We start from the raw sequence: 15910 nt of genomic DNA, 5'->3' as shown, positions 1-15910 counted from the left end.
AGGAGGAGCACTTTATTCAAGAAGTAATTCACTATACCTCATGCACGAACGAAAGCCAAATTTCACTCACAGGCTGTTAACCGATGCTCCCAAACTTACTCGCGCAAAGTACATACGAGAAAGAAACAGGGCTGGGAGAGACCGAACTCTGGCAAAGAAGCGGTTTCAAAACCTGCAACGGAGAAAAACAGCGAGTCGGATAGTTGCTCCAGAAATTTCCGAGCGCCTGGCTTCCCAGGAGAGAGAGCGATGCCCGCGGCGGGGAGGGGGCGGCGGCACCTGTCACTCGGCGGCCCCGCGACCGCGGTCGCCCCCTGGCCCGGCCCCCGCGGGATCTCGGGAGGCGCAGGCACCGCCGGTGCGCCCAGGCCTGGGGTCAGCGCGGGTCCCTCTCCGTCGCCCCCGAGCTGGGCGCCGAGGGCCTTCCTGAGGAGCGGCCCTCCCGCGCACTCTGCCCAGTGGCTCCGGCCAGCGGGGCCCGTCGCCTCAGGCCGAGTCCCCAACTGCCAAGCCCGGGGCGCCCGGAGCGGCGCGGCCGGGCCGCCACCACTGTCTCAGGGGCGCCGGAGCTGACCCCCCGCGAGGCGGCCCGCCCTCCGCGTACTCACCGGGCCTCCCCGGCCGCCGGCTCGGCCCTCCTCTCCCTCCTCCCCCTGCCGCCGCCGCCGCCGCTCCGCGGCTCCCGGGGCGGCCGCACTGGGCGTTGGGACTGCGCTGGGTCAAGTGTCGGGGGGCAGGGGCGGGCTCGCACCGGGTAGGGGTCGCGCGGCGGCCCCGCGAGCGGGCGCCGGGCACTAACGGGCCCCGGGGCGTCGGGCCGGGCGGACCGCGGCGGGGAGCGCGGCTGCGGGCCGCGGTGAGGGGCGGAGAGAGCGCGGCCGAGAGCCGAGGGCGGGAGGGAAGTCCCGGCTAGGGGGCGGCGTGAGAGCCGCGGGGCGGAGCGGGGGAGGGGCCTGGCGCGCCCGCCGCCGCGCGCTGGGGTTTGTTTATTTTCTCGGTTGGTTGCGGCGCTGGCGCGTGGGTAGAGGTTCGCCGGTGACGTGAGCGCCCAGAGTTGGGGGAAAGGACCAGAACCACCTGCTGGAGAAGGGGAGCTACGGGGGCCGGGCAGGGTCCAAACGTCTCACGTAGGCGGCGGCGCCGCGGTCTTCTGGGTTACCGGGAAGGGGAGAGCTTTCCCGGAGTGAGTGGGAGGAGGGAGGTCTCCCGAGAGAATGGGACTCCAGGCCATTCCCCCTCAGGTCGGCGGCTTCACCTGCATCGCGGAGAACAGAGAGCCCTGCCGTGGAAAGAGGCCCGGGGAACGTGGGGGCCCGAATTCCCAGCCGTTTGGGGGCCCGACCTCCGGTCGGTTAAGTAGGGATGGTCCTGCAAACAAGATTTGAATAGAAAGGCTGCATCAGCTCTCTGCAAGGAAAATAACGAACATCGATTAGTTAGTTCTCTGTAGAGTTCTCTCCCTTAGTGTTCCATCAAGTAGTAGGATTCCCGTTGCCCAAGCCAAGTTAAGCGACTTAGCCAAAGCCTCACGTCTAATAAATGGCAGAGCAGGAACCCGACTGTCCTGACTTCGGATTCTTTGCTGCTTACTGTTGCATCACGTTATCTTCCTAAATCACTTTGATTTCAACTAATAGTAGACGCCCCCATAGGTAAGACGCTGCAGGGTTACTGAGGGAAGTTGAAGATGTTATCCTTGCCTTTAGAATAAGGGATAAAACAGTTATAATAGAAGATAAATCGTGATAGGTGCCACGTGAGAAATACAGAGTACTGCAGAATATCAGGAAACTGCTCAGACCAGTCCGGGGAATGAGGAAAGAAAGGCAGTATGGAGGAGAAGGCGTTTGGGATTGACCTTGAAGGAGATAGGGATGAGAAAACATGAGAACAGGTATGAAGGCGAATCAGTGAAAGTCGTGTTAAGGAAAAGCAAATGGTAACACTCTAGGGCATGTTGAGAAGTGGCAGACAGCGAGGAGAATGGGGCCTAGAATGCTAAGTGGAAGAATTTGTATTTAAAACATTACTTAGTTTTCCTGGTTTAAAAGATTGGAGGTTTACAACAGGGACCTACTGTGTAGCACATGAAACTGCTCGATATTACCTGACAGCCTGGAGGGGAGCTGGGTTTGGGAAAGAGTGGATCCATGTTTATGTATGGCTGAATCCCTTCCTTCTTTACCTGGAAGTATCACAACATTGTTAATTGGCTATACCCCAATACAAAATAAGTTAAAGATAAAAAATAAACAATTGGAGGTTTAAAAGCTTTGCTTTTCTTTCACCTCTTTGTAACTGGATACAGAAATTAGAGGTGGGAAAATGGTAAGATAAACTTGCAATAGGCCAGGTAAAAGGTATTGATAAATCTGGACTAAAAGGTAAAGGCAGGAGAAATTTTAAAGAGCTTGGCTGAAAGGTAATGTGGAAGCAGAATCTACAGAATTTGGCAATTGAGTCATTGGTTTTCCAGTAAAAGGGGATAGCATAACATGCATGAAGGAGGAAGAGAAAAATAAAAAAGGTATTGGAGAGTTTGAGTTTGGAGATAGTTATAGAAGATAGAAAAAAGACAATTATCAGTAGGAACAGGAACTACTTTTTGAGAGATCAGTTTGAAAGTGAAGTCGCTCAGTCGTGTCTGACTCTTTGTGATCCTATGGACTGTAGCCTACCAGGCTCCTCCCTCCATGGGGTTTTCCAGGCAAGAATACTGGAGTGGGTTGCCATTTCCTTCTCCAGGGGATCTTCCCAACCCAGGGATTGAACCCAGGTCTCCCACATTGTAGGCAGACACTTTACTGTCTGAACCACATGGGAATTCGAGAGATTAGTTTAGACTTGGACATTTAAAGGTCTGAAAGGTTGTTGAGTCAGTCAAATAGAGGTGGACAACTAAGCACTTAGATGTAAGGGTTTTGAAGTAAGGGAAAGAGGGTTGAACTAGAAGATAGTTTGGGAAGTTCAGCCTAGCAGTGATAACATGTGAGAGAAGAGAGAAAACAAAGGACAGAATCTTGGAGAACATCATCTTTAGAACCTTGTGGTCAATGGCCCAGCAGCACTGGCATCACCAGGAGGTTTGTTGGAAAGGTGGAATCTCAGACCTGCTGAATCAGGTCTTTGATTTAACAAGAACCCCAAGTGATTGTATCACCTTGAAGTTTAAGAAGCTCAGACCTAGACGAGAAAAGCCAACAAATAAAGAAGGGATTTCATCTAGATAGAGAAGTCAACAAAGAAAGAGAGGAGGAAGTGGGAGGAGAACCAGAACAACACAGAATCACCAAAGCAAGATACATTGGAGTTTCACAAAGACAGGGGCAGGAAGGAGAGTTGATCGCAATATCCAAAACCACAGAGGTCAAAAAAGCACCAGGAAAGAAGGTATGTTTGAACTTGTAATTAGGTGATATGGTCATTATGACCATGTTGTTCTAACTGAAAGCTTGTTCCCTTTGGGAACAGCCTGGAAATATAATCCCTCCAGTCTCCATATGTATGGGACATCCTGAAGTAGGCTTGTGGATTTTATAGCAGGACAAAGTAGACGTTCTTTTCTAGTTGCTTCTATTTTCTCAGTGAAATAAGAAACAACATCATTTTAGGGGACTGCTATTTGTCCATCACAGTGTATTCTCTCATTCTTCCTGGGCACAGAGACTATTTTTCTCAGGCTTTCTTTCAGTTGGGTGTGGTCAAATGTGAAGTTATTGCTACTGGAATGTGAGCAGAGATGATGTGGGCTACTTCCAGGCCACTATGCCTCCTTCATTCATTTTTTCCTTCCTGCCAACTAGATTATGCAGATGACTACAAGACCTTGGGATTGGCAGACAGTAAGAAAGAAGGTGTAGAGATGAAGGAGAGTTGCCCACTGACCTGGAATACCCACTCTGGATTATTATGTGAGCAAGATACAAATTTCTGTTGAGTGGGAGCTATAACATTTTTGTTTGTTACAGCAGTTTAGCTTACTCTGGCTCATGTAGTTATTAACTGAAAGTAGTGAGGGGGGTTATTGGGGGAGGGGGAGAGGAAGAGAGGTGAAATACTAGTCTGTGAGTGTGGGAGAGGGAATTGAGGGAAACAAGGTAAGGTTTCCAGGCACTATTAAGGGCCCACATGAATTTATAATGAGATCAGTCAGTATAGTGAGGGCTCCCCTGGTGACTTAGACAGTAAAGAATCTGCCTGTAGTGCAGGAGACCCAGGGTTGATCCCTGGGTCAGGAAGATACCCTGGAGAAGTGAATGGCTACCAATCCAGTATTCTTGCCTGGAGAATTCCATGGAGAGAGGAGCCTGGTGGGCAACAGTCATGAAATAAGTCAGTATGATCACACATTTTTCTCCAGCCAGATTTGGTTGCTCATGTGCAGGTACTGAGTAGGCAGTCCGATTACCCAGGCCTGAGATTTGGTCAGGCAAGTATGATGGGGAGAAATGGGCAAAGGATGGTTGAAGGTAGATGCAAAGGAGGCATTCCAATTTCAGACATGGTAAGAAGTAAGGCTTTGAGAGGGAAAGGTGGAGAACTGAGAGCAGCGGGGAACTGTGAAAAGGTGGGAGAGTGCGTGGAATGTGTTTCTCAGCAGGTTGAAGAATTGCTGGAGTTTAGGTACCGTAGAGAATGACCTGAAAAAAGAAGAGATGGGTTGGAGAGTAGTTGGCTTGAAATTAAAATTAGAAGTAACGACAAGGCATAGGGAATGACCATAAAAGTGGGTACCTGAGATAGCAGAGGGCAAAGATCATTCCAAGAGAGGTCGAGGACTTGGGAGGCAGAAGGATTGAAAGATATATCTGTGTCTTGCAAAGAATTATCTGCGAAGTAACAGTGGAGTTGGAGTATGAGTGGCCTTGGAGAGAGTGATAGTGAACCTTGTCCTAAAATCTACAGAGAATGAAGAGCAGAATTCTCTGAGTAAGGGTGTTCAAGGCCATCAGTACTTTAAGATATTAAACTCTGGCAGTTATGTTTCGTTTACCCAAGCGTTTTAGTGTTGTGTTACTAATGTGGGATTTGTAATTGCTTCTCTTTGACCCCTCAGATTACAGACAGTAACTGCTTTCTTTAACAGGAAAGGCCCATCTGTCTGTATTATAAAACAAACACATGCCAGGATTCCCAGTTTAAATGACTCTGCTTTAGAATTTGTCATAAATTACTCTCTTCTACCTCCAACATGTATCTTCAAATAGACACTTCAAAAGTGATGCTAGCCTTGCCACAACAAATAATGTGCTGTAAATACTCAACATCTATGAGAAAAACCTCAGCTATAGCTTAAGTTACCAATAAGTATAGATTGACTAGAGACCTGACAAGTTGAAAATAAGATTTCCTGGGACTTCCTGCTGGCCCAGTGGTTAAGACTCTGAGCTCCCAATGCAGGGGGCCCAGGTTCAATCCCTGGTCAGGGAACTAGATCCCACATGCTGCTACTAAGACCTGGTGCAGCCAAATAAATGAATAAATATTAAAAAAAAAAAAAAAAAGAAAAGAAGATTTCCTGTAGTTTAGAAATGATGTACCACATTATATAGCATAGGTGCTCTGGAGTCAGACTGCTAGGTGTTGAATCACAGAATCAATCTCAGGGTTATTGTGAAGATAAAATATTAATATGTATATATATAAAATAAAATAAGCATTTAAAAGATGGTTTAGGGACTTCCCTGGTGGTCCAGTGGTTAAGACTCCATGCTTCCAATGCAGGGGGCACAGATGTGACCCCTGGTTAGGGAACTAGGATCCTGCATACTGTACAGCACAGCCAAAATGTTTTTTTTCAAGGACCATTTAGCACATATTAAGCACTCAATAAAATTTAGGTGTATTATTGTACATATATCTACATCTTATAGAACTGCCTATAGTCATACCTGGACTTTTCCTACTTAGAAAAGATGTTCACTACATCTGTGATGTTAATGGTAAGGAGACTTCTGGTTAAACATGGTTCATTATCACACATTTTTCTTTTCTCACTACTGATACCTCATTAAAATGAAAGAGAAGGGATTTTTTTTTTTTTAAAGGTATAAACCCATAAAGACAAAGCAAACAGGAAAAGAGATCCCTGCTGAAGAAGGATGTCAACAAACTTAGGAACATGGAAGGAGATGGATGAGTGATAACTAGTTTACCCAAACTGAGAAATTTAGTACCTAAGTTTTCGGGAGGGGTTTGAGCCAGCCAGGGTGAACCTTTTCACGTCCAGACCCTGGAAAGGCTCTGAAACTGGAGCTACCCCCACCTCTGAAAGTAGTAGAGCCTGAAAATGAGTAGTATGATGAAAGTTTTGTATTATGTATTATTGTGAAGAACAGTGGGGTCCTTCTTACCCCCAGTCCCTATCTCCACTGCCTGCTGCCTTAACTCTGCATTCAGGAAGTTTGCTTTCTGGAGGGTTTGACTCAGAGCTCCTCTGGATACCAGGCAGAGCTGAGGGCAGGGGTGACTCACTCCTTAGAAAAGCAGAATTAAATGAAGTTGTGCATATTGAATTAGGAGACATATTCCCATCACCCCACCCCCACCAGTTTCTTTTCCAAATTCAGATTCGTGCTGTGATCCTGTCAGGGAATTAGAAGCTTCCTCTGGGTGGAAAACCAACTGGTACACAAGAAAAGGCACACAAATACTGATAATTGAGGAGAATGGAGAATGTGGCTTTTCACCTCCTTACAGCGAAGCTCGACAGTAGACAAGTCCTAGTCCCACTCGCAGAGACTCTCATCAACTTTTAATCATCTCATTCTTAAACATGGGTGGAGTCAAGGGTCTCCAGATATTTGAAGACACCTCTTTACATGAAAGAACCTGAAATGAACAAACAGGAGAAAGAAAGAAAAATAGAAAAAGGCAGAGAGAGAGGCAGAGGAAAAAGGAAAGAAGAAAAAAGAAAGGAAATAGAGCCAATTCAGGGAGCAGAAAAAGATGTCAGAGCAAAATTTTCCTTGCCTGTGCTCAGGAATCTGCTAGAGAGAGGTGTGTGCCAAGTTGCTTTAGTCACGTCCCACTCTTTGTGACCCTATGGACTGTACTCCTCTGTCCATGGGATTTTCCAAGCAAGAATATTGGAATGGCTTGCCTTGCCCTCCTCTAGGGGATCTTCCCAGCCCAAGGATCAAACCCGCATCTCTTATGTCCCCTGCATTGGCAGTAGGGTTCTTTACCACTAGCGCCACCTGGGAAGCCCCGCAAAGAGGTATCTCATCAAAATAAGGGTAGAAACCAAGAAAACCTACCTGGCTTTCCTCTTAACCAGGAGCACCAGCAAAGGAGAAAGTAGGGAGAATTCCTGAGATAAAGGTGAAGGGAAGTTCGAGGAGGACAGCTGTGGAGCCGACCCAGAGCACAAAGCATCTGCTCTGACACAGAATGCAGGGCTCCAGGGTGGGATGTCTCCAAGAGAAAAAACAGAGCAGTGACAACTGAAGCCCCACACACATGATCCATTTCCTAACGTGTTGGAACCTTCTGTTTCACAGCTCTGGTGGAACATAGATAAAACAGTGATACATCTAGAGAAAACTAAGCAACCCAAGAAAGAAGGGACTATAAATTCCAGGGAAAACAAAACAAGTGTGGTGGGCTGTATGACTGTTTGAGAATACCTGATGTTACTTCCCTGGAGGAGAGTTATACTTCCCTGCCCACTGATGTCAGACCTGGCAGTGTGAATTATGGTGGCTAAGGAAATATGATCACAGGTGAATGCGCCACTTCTGGGCAGAAGCATTAGGGCCCCGTCTCTCGGCCTGCCACCAGGCAGACCCTTGTTGGAAGCTGCCTCTGGCCGTCAGAGTCCCAGGTGCTGACACTCTAGCGTGAACTGCAGCTGGCCTGCTGCTGACATGCATTGTACATGAGAAGTTACCTTTTATTGTTGTAGGCCACCGAGGTTTTTGTGGTAATTTGTTAATGCAGCATAACTAATCTCTCTTGACTGGTAGAACATGGAATGCGGTGGACAATGTATAAAATAGGGGTTAAAATATATACAGTAAACACTGAACAATATGATATATGTATACTGGGAAATTAGGAAATGGCATAAAATAGCTAAAACAGAACAACTAAGACATGGCAGTAGAAGGATGCTCTTCAGAAACATGGAGTTAAATAGCAGGACAGCAGTCTCCTTTGGGAAGCGGGCATCACCTGTTTCATGGCCAATGAAACAGGGCTTTCTGTTTCTTGTATGAGCCTTGTAATTATATGACTCAAACCATATCACTGTCACATTGAAAAAATTAAAATTACATTTCTTTAAGGAAAAATTAATGCCAAGCAAGAAGAGGGAAAGGTTATAGTTTTATTGTTTTTAATTCAGTTAGTTGAATTGTCTAATCATGAATCACCCCATAGTAATATTAAGATTGTGAGTAGAAGTACTCCTGATTAATACTTTTTAAAAATACCTTTTCCAGGAGAATTAAATAAATCAAAGCACTTAAGGCTAAATTTTCTCATTCCACCTTCACACTGCCCACTACAAAATTGAAATGTTAATATGGCTTTGATAGTATTTTGACTCAGCTACCTTTTCCCCTTGCCCTGACTGTGGTGTTATTTATAGTGTACTATTTATATGAAGTCAAATGTCACTAACTTGAAAAATGACCTACATGAATATGGAATTGTTTCATGAAGGCTATTTTATACTTCAAATATAATTTTTAAAATACCCTCTCTCACACTAGACCAAAAAAAAAAAAAAAGTATTTTCCTCAGGAGTTTTGCTTGAAATCAGTGTAATATATAAATATAGACATAGATATCACCTATTAGTTATTTGCAAATAATTAGTTCTACACTCACTGTGGATGGTGATTGCAGCCATGAAATTAATGACCAACCTAGACAGCATATTAAAAAGCAGAGACATTACTTTGCCAACAAAGGTCCGTCTAGTCAAGTCTATGGTTTTTCCAGTAGTCATGGGTGGATGTGAGAGTTGGACTATAAAGAAAGCTGACCGCCGAAGAACTGATGCTTTTGAACTGAACTAAATGGGTTTTAAACTCTCTTCTGGTATTTTGTACATCATCTGTACTGTGTCTAAAGGAAAAAGATTTCGGGCTGCAAATTAAACCAGTCCAATTGCTGTGTAAATTGCACAGAATAAACGCAACAGGCTTTCCATAGCCTTTCATTTCTTTGGTACGGTCCTTCAGTGATCTCAGCCACCTTGCTATCCTCAGCTCCAGCCATGTCTTACATCCAGTGCTAAATTCAGTCACTCAGCAGACCCTTATTTGGAGTCTCCAGTATACTAGGGTAATTACTTCTCTGCTTACAGTTCCCTGAGTATATATATGATCATGTCTTAGCCTTTGCAATGAGGTTTCTTGGTCTAAAATGCTATTCTTCTTGTTCTTTTTTTTTCCATTTATTTTTATTCGTTGGAGGCTAATTACTTTACAATATTGTAGTGGTTTCTGCTATACATTGACATGAATATTCCTTTTGTTCCTATACCTTCTAAAAGCCAACTTGTCCGCACACAACAGGCACATTCCCTTACCCTTGAAAGTTAAAAGCCTTTTGTCCATATTACCATTGTGCCCTCTGTGTTTTTTTTTTTTAACCAGAGCCATTATATTCTCCTTTAGATTGTGAGTCCCATTAAAATAGAAACCTGGCCTGTAACTCACTTGTATGTCACTACAGTGCCATGCTCCTTCACGCATTCAAATGTTCAAAATGTTACTGTCTTTACTCAGCAGACTATGTGCTCCTTGGTGGATGGATTTGTCATTTATCAAACTATGTTTTGTTTGGGCTTCCCCAGTGGCTCAGTGGTTAAAGAATCCACTTGCAATGCAGGAGACACAGGAGACTCAGGTTTGATCCTTGAGTTTTCCTTATCATTTAGCACTTAGCATAAGACCTAGAATATAGAAATTGGTTGAATAAATTAGCTTTCTCTGTATCACCATTAATCTTTACAATGTATAGCATTGAGGAATATACAGAATGTATCCTCATGATACAGAGAGACAAGGTGCTGAGGATTTTTCCTTTGGTGTTTTACTTAAATAAGAAAAACACATGTGAAAGACCTGAGACTATAGACAGCAAAAGCCAAATTACCTGCCTGTGCTCTATGCTCCTACCACTCACTCCTCACCTAGCAAAAAGAAAAACAGAAGTAATACTTGAAGGAATAATCTTAAAATAATAAGTTAAAAAGTTATCAACAACAATAACAACAAGTTGGATTTCTGCTCATTAAGTCAGTTTATGGGTGAACATTACCTAAGTTCCTTGATTCATGCTATGGTGTGTTTCTAACCCAAATTTACTATTCACCACAAATTGGGATCAATATAGAAAAGTTAGTCATATTTCTACACTCTATCAATGAAAACTCTGAAATTGAAATTAAGAAAACAAGCCCACTTACAATAACATAAAAAGGAATAAAATATTTAGGAATAAATTTAGCCAAAGAAGAGTAAGACTTGCACACTAAAAACTACAAAACTCAGCTGAAAGAAACTGAAGAAGATCTAAATAAATGAAAGATAGACCATGATTATGGACTGGAAAACTTAATATTGTTAAGATCGCAATACTCTCCAAATATGGCAACTGATTCAGCGTACTTCCTATCAAAATTACAACAGGGCTTTTTTGCAGAAATGGATAAGCTGTCCCTAAATTTACGTTCAAACTCAAGGGACCCCCCCCCCCCAATAGCCAAAACAGTATTGAAAAAGAACAAAGTTGGTAGACTGACACTTCCCAAGTTCAAATTTTACTGCAAAGCTATAGTAAACAAGTGTGGTGCTGGCATAAGGACACAAACCAATGGAATAGAATCAAGAGTCCATAAACAAACTCAAACATCTATGGTCAACTGGTTTTTAACAAGGGTGCTAAGACAACTCAATAAATTAAAGATCGTTTTTTTCAATAAATAACGCTGAGACAATTTGATACTCACATGCAAAAGAATGAAGTTGGACCTGTACCTCACACCATATACAAAAATTAATTCAAAGTGGACCCAAGACATAAAGGTAATAACTAAAACAATAAAACTCTTATAAAGTAAGATGGCTATAAATCTGTGTGATCCTGAATTAGGCAGTGGTTTCTTAGATATGATAACTAAAGCACAAACCACCAAAACAAGAAAATAAATTGAATTTTATCAAAAGAGAAAACTTCGGGAATGCAAAGGACACCATCAAGGAAGTAAAAAGGCAACATAGAATTGGAGAAAATATTTTCAAGCCATACATGTGATAAGGAACTTGTATCTAGAATATATAAAGAGCTTTTACAACACTAAAAACACAACCCAATTTTAAATGGGCAAAGGGTTTGAATAGACATTTCTCCAAAGAACATAAACAAATGTTCAATAAACACATGAAAAAATTATTCATTAGAAAAATGTAACTCAAAACCACAGTGAGATACCACTTCACATTCACTTAGGATGGCTAAAATAAGAAGACAGACAATAACAAGTGCTGCTGAAAATGGAAATAACTGGAACCCACTGTAACTGCTGGTGGGAATGTAAAATGGTGCAGTTGCTGTGGCAAACAGTTTTTCAGTCTTTTCAAAAGGTAAACATAGAATTACTACATGAATCACAAATTCCTCTTAAGCATATAACCAAGAGAACTGAAAACATACTCACATAAAAACTTGTACACAGATGTTTATAGCATTCCATAGCGTAGGTATTCATAATAGCAAAAAGAAACAATACAAATGTCCATTGACGCATGAATGGCTAAACATAGTTGTGGTATATTCACACAGTGGATTATTATTCAGTCACAAAAAAGAATGAAATACTGTTTTAGGCTACATGAATGAATCTTGAAAACATCCTAAGGAAAGAAGTCATACGCTAAAGGATACATGAAATAAAGGATACATGAAATGTCAAAAATAGGCAATTCCACAGAGCGAAAGAGGTCAGTGGTTGCCAGTGGATGGTTGTTATTCAGTCATTTGTCTCTGACTTTTTGCAACCCGTGAACTGCAGCACATCAAGCTTCCTATCCTTCACTGTCTCCCTGAGTTTGCTCAAACTCATATCCATTGAGTCAGTGATGCCATCCAACCATCTCATCCTCTGCCACCCCCTTCTCCTGCCCTCAATCTTTCCCAGCATCAGGGTGGGGAAAAATGGAAATTAGAGTTGATTGCTAACAGAGACATTTTGTTTTGGGCGTGTTGAAAATGTTTGGAATTAGTAAGGATGCACAACATAGTGAATATACTAAAAATTAATTATGCACTTTAAGATAGTAAATTTTATGTTACATAAATTACATCTCTATTTTTTAAATTTTTAAGTGAAATGTGATCCTGAACTTGAAATAAGTCCTAAGCAATTGTAGAGATCAAAGAAGTAGATCTAGAACAGTTTCCTGTTTATGAAAGGACAAAATGGCTCAGCAAAATTAGTCAGTGCTCTTCCCCTCCCACAAAAACTGGCTAGATGTGATTTTTGTTCAGATGCAGCTTATGATACTTGCCCCTTTTGAGCATGCATGAATTAGGCCAATTGAAAAGCAACTTTTAAGTCAGTGAGCTTAGTTTTCACAACTTTGTGTGTGTTTGTCTAACTCAGAAACAATTTCCATCTTAAAAAAAAAAATCAGCCTTGATTCTGTTCCCTTACTCTGCTTTATTTCCTACACAGAATGTTATCACCAGAATGTAGCTACCTTGAGTGATAGAACTTTTAGTTCCCAGTTCTATCCTCAATAATAAAAGGTTAGTAGAAAACATATAGCAGAGAAAATGCCTATAAATTAAATATCTACAGAAAATTTCCCTCTGTTGTCTGTAGATGCCTTTTTTTAATGATGTTTTCAGAATACGAGTCACTTTATCAGCTCACCCACCCTTTGAGATAGGCATAGATTCTTCCCCAACATGAGAACTAAACCCTGGGGCACTGGCCTGCTTCTGAAAGGTGTTTCGGTTTGCTGCAGCCTGGTGCAAGGGAGTAGGACACAGCTGAGCGACTAAGCACAAGCCTGGCCAATTAAACTCACAGGTTTAATTCAGGTCCTTACATCTAGTTTCCCTCCTCAGTGACTAGCGAGATAGTGAACTTTGTAATAAACCTTACTAAGAGGACCTCAGTACCCACTGAAGGTAACTTTTTCAGGAAAAGCATACGTTAGTATTCTTCCCCTCTGATTTATTTGTTCACAATCCACTGGAATACTTCTGATTGTAGGTTCCATTCCTGTTAAAGTCTTGACCTTCTCTTTGACTACTTGGCTGCACAGGTTATGGGTGCTTTGATCAAATTAGAGACAAAATATCCTTAACATTGGCAGATACTTGCAAACTAAGGGAAATAAGCTTTCCTCAGGATATTAACAGAGAAGTTCACCATTGGTAATGTCAGATTTAATCCTAATATACTTCTCATATATAGTAGCTAAGAGTATCAATTCCTCAAAAGCCTGACTTTGCTGTTAATTTGATCACATACCTATCACATACCAAAAAATTAACTTCTTCAGTTTCCCAGAGTGAAAAATTGAGCTTAAAATATTTACCAAATGGAAGGCAGACTTTTCAGTTTAAGGAAGTTATTTTATAGCCAGAGGGATCATCAATAACTCAAAAATGTAATTGTTACTAAAGAAATAAGTAACAGCCCAAAACTGGTGGCTAAAACTCAGGAAAAAACATATTTTTTGTTCATAAATCAGAGAAATAGTCATGAACTACTTCTTGTGCTGTACTTAGTCACTCAGTTGTGTCTGATTCTTTGAGACCCCATGAACTGTAGCCTGTCAGGATCCTCTGTTCATGAGGATTCTCCAGGCAAGAATATTGGAGTGGGTTGCCATGCCCTCCTCCAAGGGATCGTCTCAATTCAGGGATTGAACCCAGGTCTCCCACATTGCAGGTGGATTCTTACTGTCTGAGCTACCAGGGAAGCACATAAGAACTACTTCTTAGGCCTATAAAAATAGACAGCCAAATCTTTAAAATATTTTCTTGTGAGAATAGAGTTCACATGAAATTTTCCACAGAATAGTTATTTCTGCTATTGCTAACACATATAATTAAACCTCTGAGAGTTTAAAATGTTTAATATAAATTAAGCAACCACATTTGTCCTAAAGTTATTCCATTTTGTCAGTCAGCTCTATGGAAAACATAATAATTCTACCATAAACATATATGATGCTTTAGTCTTCAAAGTGCTTTTATATATTTAATTGATAAAGCAACAGGCTATTTACATATAGTAAAAATAGTAGAGCTCCCCATTTATTAAATAGTTGCATTTGAAAAATAAGATTTTGATTTTAAATATAAGGGAGTGACTCATAAATTGCTTTTTATAAAAAAAAAGTCTATTTGGTGCTTTAGAAAATATAATTATTTAATGTACTCCATTAATAAGATTATAACCTGGATCACTCTGATCATGTTCTGGTCATCATGTAAGTCCTATTCTTCAGTTTGTTATGGCTGACAAAATTTATCCAAAATAATGTTTCTAATTCTCTATTGAATGGCTCCACAATTTCTATTCAGATTCTGTCTAGAATGTCTTTTCACATAATCCTGAATAAACAGTATTCATAAGAAGAGGAATTGGTGTAAAAACCGAGATGTGTATTTCCAAATGGCAAATTCAGTACCAACTTGAGTATTCTTCAGGTTTTAAAGATAGCCCATGGGTGAAGTTAAAAGTTTGTGTTTTTGCAAGAAAGATAAAATATATTCTCTCAAAATATTTTTGAAATTCCTTGCTGGACTATGGAATGCTTTAAAGTAAAGCTCTTTTTTCTCCTGTTTTTATCAGAGCTTTTTGAATCCTGGAACTCTGTGGAAAGTGAGGGGTAAGTAAGCTATAATTTACCTATATTTTGTTCTTGTTACTTGGGGCAAGGTTCAAAAAGTGGTTCTCCTTTTTTTTTTTTTTTTTGGCTACACTGAAAGGCTTGGAGCATGGAGTCCTAACCACTGGACTGCCAGGGAATTCCGAGAAGTGTTTAAGATATCTCTCAGATCAAGTATTTTCAACAATATTTACCACTTTGGACTTGAAAAATCATATCTTGCTTTCCCTGGTGGCTCAGTGGTAAAAGAATCTGCCTGCAATGCAGGAGATGCAAGTTCTATCCCTGGGTTGGGAAGATCTGCTGGAGAAACAAATGGCAATCCACCCCAGTATTTTTGCCTGGGAAATCCCATGGACAGAGGAGCCTGGAGGGCTGTAGTCCATAGGATCACAAAAGTGGGACATGACTTAGTGACTAAACAACATATACTGTAATAAGCTTGAAAACACAATAATACAGTGTGCAAATATTATTTCACTTCATTGATGCATTGCTTTTGTTCTGCTTTAATCACAAGTATTTTTAGTTTTCTAGTCTTCTGTTGTGAATGGTTGTGTTCCTTGGGCATATAAGGATCTTGTTCATTATAACAAAGTGTGAGATTGTTGTATTTTTCTCTTCATGTAGTGCAGAGGTAACTCAGTAGGAGTGTGTTGTGTAATAATTTACCAACAGAAACTAATACCTAAATCTAAGTCAATATATTTGGGTTCAGTTAAATTACACTGCTAGCATTTCAAATACTGGCTATTCTGTTGATGCATTGTGGAAATTCCTAGGAAAAGAGACATTAAAAAGGGACAAATAAGAACTATGTAAAGTATCAAAAGCCAATACTAAACATCATTTTGCTGAGCTTTCTTTTTATTATTTCTGTTGTTCTAATTACTGCCACACTGGGGTATTGTTGGGGTCAAAATGAAAATAGCATTATAAAAATCAAACACTACTCCAATTATGTGGTGTCATGTATGCTCTGTATTCCAAAGCAATGAATGGAAGTAGTCACCCCTGTTGCAAACACTAGTTCATTTCAGGTC

At 41.5% G+C, this 15910-nt stretch overlaps 1 protein-coding gene and 1 long non-coding RNA gene across 9 annotated transcripts in view; one reads left to right on the top strand and one right to left on the bottom strand.

Annotated features, from left to right (window-relative positions):
• GKAP1 (G kinase anchoring protein 1) overlaps positions 1-902 on the bottom strand; it is a 99266-nt gene extending 98364 nt beyond the window's left edge. Inside the window, exons 1-2 of one of the 5 annotated variants that reach the window (XM_070459571.1) lie at positions 609-902; positions 38-172 (exon numbers count right to left, since the gene is read on the bottom strand). The gene's annotated coding sequence lies outside the window, so the exon portion shown is untranslated. The remainder of the gene's footprint in view (positions 1-37; positions 173-608) is intronic. The other 4 variants (XM_070459569.1, XM_070459570.1, XM_070459567.1 and 1 more) reach the window with 4 other exon arrangements.
• Positions 903-1674: 772 nt separating this feature from the next.
• LOC110126084 (uncharacterized) overlaps positions 1675-15910 on the top strand; it is a 29515-nt gene continuing 15279 nt past the window's right edge. The window contains exons 1-3 of one of the 4 annotated variants that reach the window (XR_002310304.2): positions 1676-3390; positions 3804-3911; positions 14831-14867. This is a non-coding gene — a long non-coding RNA (uncharacterized lncRNA). Of the gene's footprint in view, positions 3391-3803; positions 3912-14830; positions 14868-15910 lie in introns of all 4 variants that reach the window. The other 3 variants (XR_011484993.1, XR_011484994.1, XR_002310300.2) reach the window with 3 other exon arrangements.

Source organism: Odocoileus virginianus, chromosome 31 (genome assembly GCF_023699985.2).
Source record: "Odocoileus virginianus isolate 20LAN1187 ecotype Illinois chromosome 31, Ovbor_1.2, whole genome shotgun sequence".
NCBI lineage: Eukaryota > Metazoa > Chordata > Mammalia > Artiodactyla > Cervidae > Odocoileus > Odocoileus virginianus.
Note: the sequence above shows the minus strand (reverse complement) of the source record. Positions and strands in the feature narration are given on the sequence as shown.